Source organism: Haliaeetus albicilla, chromosome Z (assembly GCF_947461875.1).
Source record: "Haliaeetus albicilla chromosome Z, bHalAlb1.1, whole genome shotgun sequence".
Taxonomy (NCBI): Eukaryota; Metazoa; Chordata; class Aves; order Accipitriformes; family Accipitridae; genus Haliaeetus; species Haliaeetus albicilla.
The window spans coordinates 49,648,594-49,661,627 of record NC_091516.1 but is presented as its reverse complement, the minus strand read 5'-3'; positions in this window follow the sequence as shown (position 1 = coordinate 49,661,627).

Genomic DNA, 13,034 nt, shown 5'->3' with positions numbered 1-13,034 from the left:
TTATACATAAGGCCATTTTGAATATCTGCCTATCAGCACTTAGTATTTAGTTTTCAGTTTCCCTAGAGTGTTGCCTACTCACAAAATGATTATTTAAAAGCCAGTATTCTAAAAATAGATACCATGTTAACACTTATCAGACTAAATGAATAACAACAGCAACTAACAACCTATTTCCTAGATACAGCAGAAATAAGACCATGTTATTTTCTTATAGACAGAAAAGCCTATCCTAATGATGACTATCTGGCTCCATCTAAGTTTTGACATGTAGCTAGTTTTGTCTAAATGAAAGGATGCAAAAATAATAGATAAACACTTTGGCTTTAAGTGTTATTTAAAATTTTGTGAAGTTTTACAGAAGAACTGGTTTTGTATGTAAGCACAGAAACATGTATAAATTTGACAGTACAAAGTTGCTCTAAAGTTACGATCCATATTAATCTAGAATTATTAGTCTTGTCAGGTAACAGGACCATGTCAAATTCTGACTACATAAATAATTGCAATATTATCTTTACAAATATTTGTAGCAATAATGCTCTACATTTTACAATTTAGTTAATATATAGTAAATCTAAAATTTCAGAAAACCTGAAAGTATGTTGCTAAAAAATCGACACCTATGCCAATAATTCCTCTGGGTCACTACTAGTGCTAGTGCAGTGGGTTGACCAGACCCAGTACAGCTAGGGACATAGGAACAGGCCATCCCAGCCCTTTCCAGAGCATGATCTACATAAACCACTGATGCTAAAAATACATAGACTGATTATGATTCCAAATAAGAGTTCCCAATAAAGGAATAGTGATGAGTCATTATTATCTCAGAGATATGCATAACAATGAAGTAATTGTAGTAGCAAAGTTAATCTTTTGCTCAAGATATAAACAATCATGCTTGTGCATATGTACATAGTATATAGGCACCAGCTAAACAGCTTTAAAATACTTTAAAAAAAATATCAGAACGGCTGGAAGATTATGTTATGGGAACTAATTAACCCAATACTGGCAGAGATTTTTCAGTAATCTATTGCAACCATAGAAATGTGTTAAAAATTAATAAAAAATAAGCCAGGTAATGTTTTTGTTTGGTTTTTTTTTTTCAAGTAAGTTAACAAAGTATCTCAAAAGCAGATATTCAAAAAAGTCAGGAGATAAAAGACAAGTTTCTGCCTCAGGCAAAAGCTAGGAAGGAAAAAGATAAGCAAAAAATATAAAAGGGTACACTTTATCATGACAGAAAGAAAAAAGCAGATCTATACTATATTAATCCTTGGTTTTATTTAGTATATAGAAAGCAAGGTAACAATGTTGTGTAGTTACATCAGAAAAGAAAAAAACCAAGGAATTTCACAGGGACCCATGGTGTGGACTGAAAATGACAGAGGGAATTCAGCGATGATAAATGCAGCAATAATGCACACTGAAGGGGAAAAATGAGCTACTTGTACATATTAAGTCTAAATTAAGTGTTCTAACTGACAGTGACATGGACATTACCCTGGACACCACTACAATGAGAAGCTGCAGATGGAGAAATGAAAAAGAAACAAAGGAATATGCGGAGTGGTGATAAGGAAAATTACAGAGAAATTACCTTCTGCTAAAAAGATTGGGGCAGATGCTTTCTTTCAGCACTGCTGATAAATAAAAAAAATTGAAATCGCTTATTATAAGTAGATTGGTAACAGGAAACAAGAAACTTTTATTGAATCAAGTTCTGCATTTGCACTTCCAATAATTTTCCTGAATAGTTGTTCATTCTCATTGACTTATATAAACATTAAAACATAGAACCTTTACACTTGTTTAGTTGCTTTCTTTGCTGAAAATTACAACACCTTATAACTATTTAACTAAATAGCTCTATAGCTTCATGCGTATTTTTTCACATTATTATTTTTTTCTTTTCATTATTCTAGAAAGTGTTCAACAATTCATCTATGTTTATTACATTTTCATATTCTTTATAATTTCCTTTTTTTTTACAATTACATTCAGACATTTTATTCTAACTTTGGGTCAAACTGTATTTGGATTGAAATAGGATTTCAATTGAAATGTAACAAGAAGTATTTTAAACTAGTCCAAGAAAAGCCAGTGGAAATGGATACATTTTTAAAAAGAGAAGATCGAAAAAGGAGCAATAACTGGAAGAAGGCAAATGTTAAAAACATCTTCAAAAAGGCAAGCAGGAGAATCTGGAAAAGTACAAGATGGTCAAACTCACCTTAGTACATGGGTGTCTTTATGTAACAGTTCCTCCTGGAAACCATTTTAAAGCACGGGAAGGACAGAAAGGTTATTGGGCACAGCCAGTGTGGATTTATGAAGGCGAATTTGTTCTTTGCCAACCTGGTTGGCTCCTGTGATGGAATGGCCAGTGCTATGTACAGATATAATTTATCTTGACTTTCTATGCAGTCTCCTGTAGTATTTTGCTAGCCAAACCATAGGCTGGGAGGGCCAAAAGGAAGCTTGTGAAGATCAACAAAGAAACATGCTAAGTGTTACACATAGGATGTAATAGCCCAATGCAACAGAACGTGCAGGGGTCTGATTGGCTAGGGAGCAGATCCACAGAAAAGGAGCAGGAGGTCCTGGTAGCCCAACTGAATGGGAGTCAGCAGTGTGCCCTTGTGGCAACAGCACAGCCATCCATCCTGTAGTCCCTGTTTTTCTTTCATCACCTGGAAGTAGAAAATCAGAATTCTGGTTTTATTAAGTAAGTAATTTATTAAGTAATTATTAAGTTAAGTATTTTCTCTGAAGTAATGCACTACAGCAGAAGTACTGGCAAAATATTTTCTACACATAAGGATTCAAAAAGATTTGATTTTTATGTGAAACATATCCACATTCGCTACACTGGAAATACTGAAAATAATATAGGTACACTAAAATATTACACTAGGATATATTAATAAAGCTTGATCTGACTTAAAAAATTAAACGTTACCCAACTTTCTGATTCTGTATATAGCTGGGCAGCCTTTAATTTTCATATCTGAGGAAGGTCATAGGTGTAGCATATAACTTGATTTATTAAAATAAATTGTCAAGGTTATAGTAGCTTCAGGCCTTAAGATTGTCATATTTTTGCATTTAATTTTAAATGGTTTCTTTAAAAAATATATTAATTTAATTTAAATGAACATAATGGCAGTTATTTGGACTACTTTCAGTGCATTTAATATCAAACAAGATATTAGAAAATTAGAGGGGATTCATCAGAGGGCAAAGGAGGATTAATGCAGATACGCAAAAACTTTGTTTTGAAGAGAAATACAAACTATTTTTGTAGGGAGGGGAGGCATGGTAACAAGGTACTCAGCAGTCTTCCTTGTTCCTGCCTTCATTTCCTCCTATGAAAAGGAGTGTCTGATGCTCTCCTCCCTTCCCTTGTCCACCAGTCTTGTCCACGCATCCACTCTTAGCTGTGCTACTAACATTTTCCATACTCTGCTGTCATGACAGGGGAACACTCTGTCTTTCTCAGCACAGGGATACCATATATTTTGTAGTTTTCCTGTTTCCATTAGACTTTTTATCTTGTACCCAGTCTCACATGCCTTTTAAGACCAGTCATCAGTTACCCTGTCACTCTGAGCTTTGTATATGTCTTTCTCCTGCTGTGTGAAACTTGTGATCCAGACTTATAAGACTTAGAATTTAGAAGCCAATTATAATCAGTTATTTAAATGACCTATCACAGTGACCATCAAGAGGAATATGATGAAATGAGTTCATGGTATCAGTTGCAAGATTTCCCAGGCTGAATCAGAAGCAAATGGTATTCAGTTCAGTGCCTTCTTGCTGTGAGACTGACACAAACCACAAACAATCATCTGGTCTTGACCACTAGAACAGGTGTTTTTTTATTGCTTTGTTCTGACAAATACCTTGGTGATCTTAGCTAAAGTGTAAAAGTTATTTGTATTTCCTTTGAAATATTATGTCTGTACCTCTTGCATATATCCATAGTGTAGGAAAAGCCCAGACTGAAGACTGGATCAAAGTGTTCAGGATTTGCTAGAGCATCTTGCTGTCAGTCAGCTAATATTTTTCTTTAATTGGGAAGCTTTAAATCGTATTAACTGTACTTGTGATCTCTGCAACCATTTTTCCATCATCATCCAACTGTGAAGGAAAGGATGAGTGAGACAAGCAGTCAGCAGTCATATTGTCTGTTTCAGGCTGCATTTTAAAATACATATAAATTAAAGAGATCTTGTTAGCAATTATATAATGCATTACACTCCTTGTTCAGTTCTTTTTCTTCTTAACAGTGTCATGGATGGACTGTGAGTGCATGTAGTTTAACTCAACCACAATGATAGACTATCTGTTTTCCTGTTAGCCATATGAGTGAGTTAAAAAGTGCAGTTCAAACATCTAATACTGTCTCCAAGAATGGCAAGCACTAGGTATCTCAATGCAAAAGAGCCTTCTACTGAGCCAGCATGAGACAAATTACCTCTTTGAAGGTTTCATCCTAATGTTTCATAGTCAGATACTAGTTTAAGACTCAAAGAAAGAGATTTTTTTAATCTTTCCAATGTTTGTTAGCAACACTTTTATAATTGTGCTGTAGAATTGATATGTGTAAAGTCCAAGGTTTCTGTGTATCCTTCACATCTTATGGCAATGAGTCCTACCCCTAATTGCAGCATGTTCTCACAGCACTGTGCAGCACAGTATTGTTGTATCAGTGCTGTTGACATACCTGCAACCTTATTTTGATGCAAGGTCTACAGCTTGCAATACCACACTGCATGAATACTCACCTTTGAATTATTTTCATGAGGCATACTGTTTTGTTCCCTTTGCTTCTTCATACTTTGTAACTTCACATTTCCCATCACAGAATGGAGAAGATATGCAGAGAAAGAGAGTAATGCCAAGGAACAGAGGAAAATGCAGAATATTAAAAAGGTCACAACAGTATGGCACACTATTTTAATTCATAAAATGTGAGACAGTCTAAATGCTTCCTGACACCTCATTCTAATGACAAATACTGCAATAAGAAAAATAAATGGCACAAATTATGCCATTCACTTGACAAAGATTATGAAAGCAGGAAGAGGTGCAAAATTAATCAGTTCTTTTTGTATAATTGTATTTGTGTAATGGCTTTTAGACATACTATTTGGAATGACTACATAACAGATCTAACTTAGCCATTAACTATAACAAAAGAAAATGGGGAGAGATTTTCCTTAAATTGATTATTCCAATTTTTAAATAAAAATAATTAGGGAACTGGATTACTGTTAAATCATTTTCTGTTCATTTCAGTATAACTTTTTTCTGGTGTAGTGCTTTGTATTAACTTCCTTCTTTCCAGGAAAAGCTCCACTGAAGCAAGAATCACATTTAACTGAAGAGGACAAAATTGATCAGAACTTATTAATAGGTTTCTTACTGTGCCTGCTGGTATGCTGCCAGGCTGTTCTTCGGTATCCTAAATATGCCAGAGAGCATATTTTTATTCGTACCCAATTATGTTTTATCCAGTTTTGAAGACTGCATAGAACAAGTTTTTTTGTTAATAACGATGCTATTTTCAATGTAATCTTTGTCAGAATGGGAACTTTGCTAGCACAGCATATAGCAAGCAGAGAGTATGTGCTCTTTCAAGCAGTCCCACTACAGTAGCTGCTGGCACAGAACTGATGAAGAGCTCTTTCAAAGTGCAGCTGAGGCTTACCATAGGCTTAGCATAGTCACCTTTTTGACCTTGTTAGCTCCTGGCTGCATGAATATTGCAACTGTTTTAAGATGTTTTATCATGACCCTTGCTCATAAGCCAAAACTCTGGCGGCTGTGAATAGCCTGTCCATGTATATTCCATAGCCCCAGTGCTCAGGTGCTCCAGGAACTCATGCCTGTACTGTTTGGCCAGCTATATTCCCTGAAGAACATGCTGAGCTCTGGGTGTCCTTGGGTCTCCCTTCACACAACGTACAAGGAAAAGGTTACCTGTGCCTGAAAATACAGTATGCAACAGTTTTGAGAGGTGTTAAGTGAACGTTTAAAAGCCATAAGGCTGCTACTTCTCTAGAACTGCCAACACTCAAGTGATAGAAGGAACTTGTAGAGCTCTGCACCATTTCTATCCAGTGATAATGAATGCCTCCACTTTAGGCTACCAAACTTATATATACCAGTTCTAGACTCAAAGACATCTATCTACTCAAAAAAAGTTCACTTAGCATTCGAATCCTAGAGCTAAGAAATATTTGGTAGGTTGAGTAACACTCTTTGTGACACTGAGGGGACTGATACAGGTGACAGTTTGCTGTCATCCTGCCTGTGTCCTCAGCTTCTTCCCTGTGCACTATGCAAAGTAGATGAGACCAACATAAAAAGGAAAGACTCAAACATCTTATCTGTTGTTGAGTATAACCAGGATAAAAGGAAGAGGAGACATAAAGCCCTTTCATACTGCTGGTTGAAGTTTCACAGGCTTGGGTCTGGAATGCACCTGGGTCCCAGGCTTATGGTCTTTTCCCCAGCCATATATTCCTTTTCTATACGTTTCTCAGGCTGATGAACAAGGTTCACTCTCCTTGATTCTTGTATCAGTAAGCAGTTTTTGAAAAACAGTTTACACTGTAAGGACATGCATAAGGCTTTCCACCTTGACTGCTAGTTTTCACTCATTTTGTGTTACAAACCATAGCACAAGCATAGCAAGGCTGTGGCTATTAATGCATTGATGTCTCTCACACCAGGGCTATCACACACAATAAATAGTGGAGTGAGGTTGCTGGGTATTCCACATCCTTCTTTATAGCAAAAAGTGAGAAAGGAAGAGCTGCTATTGTCTCTCACAGGGATTCCCTGGGACATAGGTACACATCCTGTCCTATTACCATCCTTAGTGGAGCAACGGCCACTTGGGAGCCATGAAGAATCACAGAGTAACAAAATAATTCAGGCTGGTAGGGAGTTCAGGAGACCTCCAGTCCAACGCCTTCTCACAGCAGGGTCAGCTGTGAGGTAAGACCAGGTTGCTCAGGGCTTCACCCAGCTGGGTCTTGAAAACCTTGGGTCTTTGAAAATGAGCATAGAGACTGCACAGCCTCCCTGGACAACCTGTGCCACTGCTTGACTGTCCTCATGGGGAAAAAGTTTTTTCCTTTTACCCAGTCTGAACCTCTGTTGTTGCCATTTCTGTCCATTATCTCTTATCCTCCTGCCATACACTGTTGTGAAGATCCTGGCTCCATCTCCTCAACAATCTCTTCGTAAGTATTGGTTGTTATTTGGTCCCCCCCCCAAACCTTCTCTTCTTGAAGCTGAACAAGCCCAGTTTTACTGCAGTTGATCAATGTCTTTCTTGCACTTGGGGCCCCATACATGGATGCAGTACCTGCTGGTCTCAAGAGTGCTCAGTAGAGGGGGATATTGATTTCCCTCCACCTACTGACTGTGCTCCCGCCAATACATCCCAATATGCTGATGGCCTGTATTGCTGCATGGGCTTCCTCCTTCCCAGGTGCAGGACTTTTCATTGAATTGTTGAATTTCATGAGGTTCCTGTTGGCCATTTCCCTCAGTCTGTATAGGTCTCCATTCAGTGCAGCTTTGCAGACCTGTCTGTCTCCTCAACTCTCCAAATTGTAGGGTATGAAACTCATAAAGCTGGGGAAGCTGGCCATTTTTACTACTGCAAATAACAGTGCTTTAAAGAGAAGCTCGTAACTCATGCGCTTTTCCACTTCACGAGGACTCATAAACTTGTTCAGAACACAGCATCCCCCCTACAGCATTGCATAAATTCTCCCTGCTCCTCTACACACATGACATGGAACCCAGTAAGTCATATTTTTATTAATCTGCATGCACTGCAATTTGGTCAATAAAATAAACCTTCTCCTCATTTGTCAGTAAGGATTTAATATCAAGCATTTTGCACTACCATAACATTATAAAACTACAAGCTAGAATGTAAGCATGGAGAATAGACATACATTGTTTAATGGTTATTTATATGAAGCATCTCATATAAATCAATGAAAGTATTCACATAATTAAAGACATTACAATCTAGTTCTGGAATGCTGTTATATGTGCAAAATGTTGCACACAAATTTTAAGGATATGTTACAAGTACTAAGGAGGTAATGAGATCTAAACTGTAATCATCCATTGCACTATACTTTGAGATTATTTTGATACAGAATGCTTGGGTTTGTCTGTTTTGTGAATTCATGTAATTCCAATTTGACAAATTCAGTCTTTTGAAATGGACAGGCTGGATTTCAGTATGGATTTCAAGTATCTTGCAAAGCAAGCCACAAAATTTTCAGGAAAGTGAACACATAAATATGCATATACATTCAAAAACTCTACTTCACTACACTTGGGAAAAACCAAACTGTTTTGAAAAGAAAATCCACATACCAAAAAGCAAAGACATATAAGATCTGTGAAGCACCAGAACCAATATTCTAGATACAAAAACTAAATAAAACAAACAAATGGTAATCACCTTTCTTCAAAATGGGTGCTACACAAAATGATGTATAAATCTTTCAGCTGCATCTCTTCCTCCTGTTTCTCCTGAACCTCCATTGTCAGGGCATCAGACTTCACTTTAGCTCCTTCACCACTCTACCTCCAGAGCAGAGGCCAGGTCAGCTCACTCAACTCTGAAAGTTCTGGTTTTTAACAGCTATAGCTCCCACCTTGACCACTGATGGTGTTTCTCCTTCTCTTCTAACACTCATTTCTCCTGAGTTTTAAGGATTCTTTTTTCATTACTTACCCTCACAAGCCTTAAAAACTCTTCTTGCTATGCTGCTGCCCATTTCTGCTTTTGTTTTTTTTCCCCTCTGTTATTACAGCAGTAGTGCAACATGCAGTTTCATCACTGCCTGGGCCCCTTAACACCTGATCAGCACTGACAAGAATCGTTCTCTGTGTTAAGTGTGATGTGTTACAACAACCAGCTCAGCCCCAGCAAACTCTGACCCTTTTGTCAGCAGAGTCACTGGACTGGTGACTAAGAACTGTGCATGCAGCTGGAGAGAGAGCTTTATGTTCACCTCTTACTGTCTTTTCTTAGAGAAGAAGAGGACCCCAGAAGTTACTGGAAGGACAAGCGAGCTGACCTCGTGCCTCTGTGGAGCTAAGGAGAAGAACTAAGGGTAGTGTCAGCATTTGCTGCCTGACAGTCTTCAGCCAGAGCTCCTCTGGTATTACCAGCCAGTACAGCACAGAGTGCACCAGTCAGCAAAGAGAGAATATAGGAAAATCAGATATATTCAGAATCTAGATGAAAAATAGCAATACTGTCTCTGTTTTCCTAATCTACAAGAATTTCTCAGACTACCTTATGCAGATTATAGCTGTGCTTGTGTCCCTCTTCTGCTCGCCCTTTCTTCTTCCTCTGTCGTAAATGCTTGAACACAGTTGCTTTGAGAACAACCACCCTTCGTTATCATAGGGTTACATTGGTATTTCAATAGTTTCTGTCTTAATCCACCCAAGATATTAATCCCTAAATTTAAAGAGAATGTAATAGTGAAGCCAGATCCTTCTTCTTCAGTGTATAGTGGTGTACCACGGGGAACTTCCCACTCTCTACCCCAACAAAGGCAATTTCCTCCTTCTTATTTACAAAAGGTACCATTAGATTTCCCCCATCCTGGCCCTGTCAGTTGAGAGCCATCTACTTCTACTTCCCTCGTCTTGGTGTCTTCTTGGTTGTCCCATGCCTATGCAGAACTACTCTTTCCTTTGTGATTTCTCACATATTGGCAGTTTTGCCCTTTGCCACTTTCCCTTATTTAATCTCTCCCTCACCTCTCTGTTCATATTCAAGTAATACGGACCACACTCACCTTCTCCAGTTTTGTTACTTCCTCCTGACACTAATATTACTCTACCAACTCAATTACAAAATACTTACCTGTCTCTTTTATATTTTAACCTTAATTTCTTTCTAATCTATCATACCACTTTGTTGTCACTTTCTGCATGCACCAAAGATAGTTCTGCAAGGTTTTATCTTGCTATTACTCTTGTCTTTCAGAAACATTTTATGAAATTTTGTATGAATGTAATTATACAAAAATAAATTGAATTGTTACATTTTTTCATTCATGCCTGAGTGAATGTGTCTTATGGAAAAAAATGTATCTGAATTTCAAAGTCTTCACAGGATTAGGATTTTCAGGGGTTTTTTAATGACATATTTAAAGCATTGCCCGCAGTGGAAGAACTAAAAAATGTGGCTAAAGTAATTACATATGTGTATAAAGTAACCCAGTACACTGAAATAAGAGAAAATAAATAAGGGATAATCCAAATTAGTGAGAATTATTATTATAGTGAATTAATGGGGAAAAAAATTATGACAGTGAGTCATAGAAATCTTATTTTCTATCAACTGCTCCAGCAACCACTTAGCTCCATAGTAGTATAAAACATTACACAACAGCGTTAAAAAAATGGGTATGCTCATGGCTGTCTTGCACTTATATTAAAAGAATGGAAAGGTGTGTACTGCATAACAATGCATGCACAGTAAAGTAAAAGACAGATAATCATAGGCAAATTTGGGTGTCTAACAAAAAACAGTTGTTCAGTGGGATAACAGGAAAGGTACAATTTCATACATGTAGTATAAAGATACCAAGACTGCCGCAAACAGGAAGTCAGATGAGAATGTGGAAATGGCGTAATTATAAACAATAATAACAATCCTTGAAAATTATTTTTAAAGTGAGAAAGATCTGTTTCAAAATGGGAAATTCTGCTATATTCCATTTTTAAAATACTGTGATGCAATGAACAAAAATACCACCTCAAGAAGATACTATGGTTCACACCCTTCTCTCCAGAGATGAGAGAACAAATGAAATGGCAACACACCTCTCCAGAGGCAGAATGGTGGTGGGCTGTACTCTTTCATGGTTGCTGTCAACATCAGGTGCTGCAGAGCGTGTGCTTCACAGGATATGTCAGCTGAAGTGCTTCAAGTCTCCTCAGTAAAATCACCCTGCCTTCTACAGGAAATTTTACATGAAGATTTCCTTCACATGTGGGAGATTCTTCTCTTGACTGCTTTAAGGGTCTCTGTGTATCATATGTTGCAGCTCCATAAACTTTTTATGCAGCTGGAAGGAACAGTTGTGTTCATTTGAAATAATCTATAAAAAGCAAATATAACAGCTGTAGGTTTGGTGATAGTGGAATTCATGATTCACCTTTTCTTTTGTTATTGTCTCTTTCTTTGGAAAGGGACTTTATAAATTAATACTTCACTACCCAATCCCCTCAGCACCCTGCCTCTCTCAGCAGAGAGATGTGGTTCTTCCTCCATACTAAAGCCAAGTGGCTCAAAAAGATTGATTAAATGTTTTTGGTAAGAATCAGAATGTGATTTTGTTGCACTGTTCTCAGAACATTTCCCATTGATGGCTAGACCATCTGATTTTATTTTTTCCTTTCTGTCTCTCCACCACCAATGACAGAAAGCCTAGCTGGGTAAGAATTTCTAGTTCTTTACTAAGTACTGTAGCAAAGGACAAGAACTTCTGAAGAAGAAAGGCTTCTTCCCTACCAGCAGCTGAACCACAAAAGTCGCAGGACTGGCTTATAAGAAGTGGAGTTTTCATTTTGTCATTTGCAAAGTTACAACACACACTTTTTCTTTTAATGAAGTTTTGCCCTTTGCATCAAAGAAAGAATGACAAGACCATACATGTAATATTCAATATTTCATTATCCAATAAGGATGAAATACAAATACAGCTTCAAATTAAAAAATATTCCCAAGACTGCTTGGACTTGCAGGGAAGCAGATGCCACGATTATCCCCAAAACTTTTATTATGCCAACTTGTCAATGGCTAACGTCTCATCATAAGATATTTATCATCATCAGTTACTATGTTATGGAGATATCTGCATAATATACTCCATATACATACAAGGCCAGGTTGGATGGGGCTTTCAGCAACCTGGTCTGTTGGAGGGTGTCCCTGCCTACAGCAGGAAGGGTTGGAACTAGATTGTCTTTCAGGTCCATTCCAACCCAAACTATTCTATGATTCTATACCAAGCAGTGAATTATAGGTAGCTGCTATAGAATGGGGGTTGTATATATGCCTAACTAGAGTTTACAACTTTCTATTTTTTAGAATGATTCATACTGTGGTTTTGGAGTCCAGGCTTTAAAGAACATACCTGTTAGGAAACTGTAATAAGCTGCCTTTGAGATACAATACAATAGCTTTTTCATTTTTAAACAGCTTCAGAAAAGATTTCCTAAGTACTAAATGCTTCATTTAGTAGGGCAGAATTTGCTTTTTGACTGAAATGACCAGTTGCTCAAATGTACTTTTCAACTGATGCATAACAGTGAAAGAAAACAAGCAAAACAACTGTAAATGATCAAAAAGAAACATGTTTATGTAAGATATCATTATATAACTACCTGTTTCACTGTAATAGCAAGCCAAATACCATAGACCATCTGCATGCATAAAATATTTCCACCTTCATGGCATGAGGCTTTGATAGTCTTTAGTGGACTCCTTTTTGGTTTGAAATGTAAATATGATCTAACTGCTGTGCTTTCACTTTAATTTCAGTGGGGCTTTTTTCCTGAGCAATTTGAGTTCACTGTCATTTCTTCTAAGTAAACAAGTTGAAAGAAATTTGCTCTTTTAGGATCACAAATATCCCAAACATAGGAGTTCAAGCTTTTGCATGCTCCAGTTGTTTTATAGATTAATAATTATAAGACTTGAGCCTATTCTTAGCATATTTCTTGTAAAAGTCTACTAGAAGAATACACCAGAAGGTGGTATACTGCTTGGCAATGAATTCCACACAGAAATGTAACAGAGATGTCCCTCTTTGTGTAGAAAATATGTTCTTCACAAACCTAGCTTTAGGCTTTGTGGGAGACAATTGAAATTTCCATTACAGGGAGAGCAAGACAGAGATACCCGGTGAGAGGCAATAACCCTTTCAAGTCACAGGGTCCAAAGATAAAGTATTTTA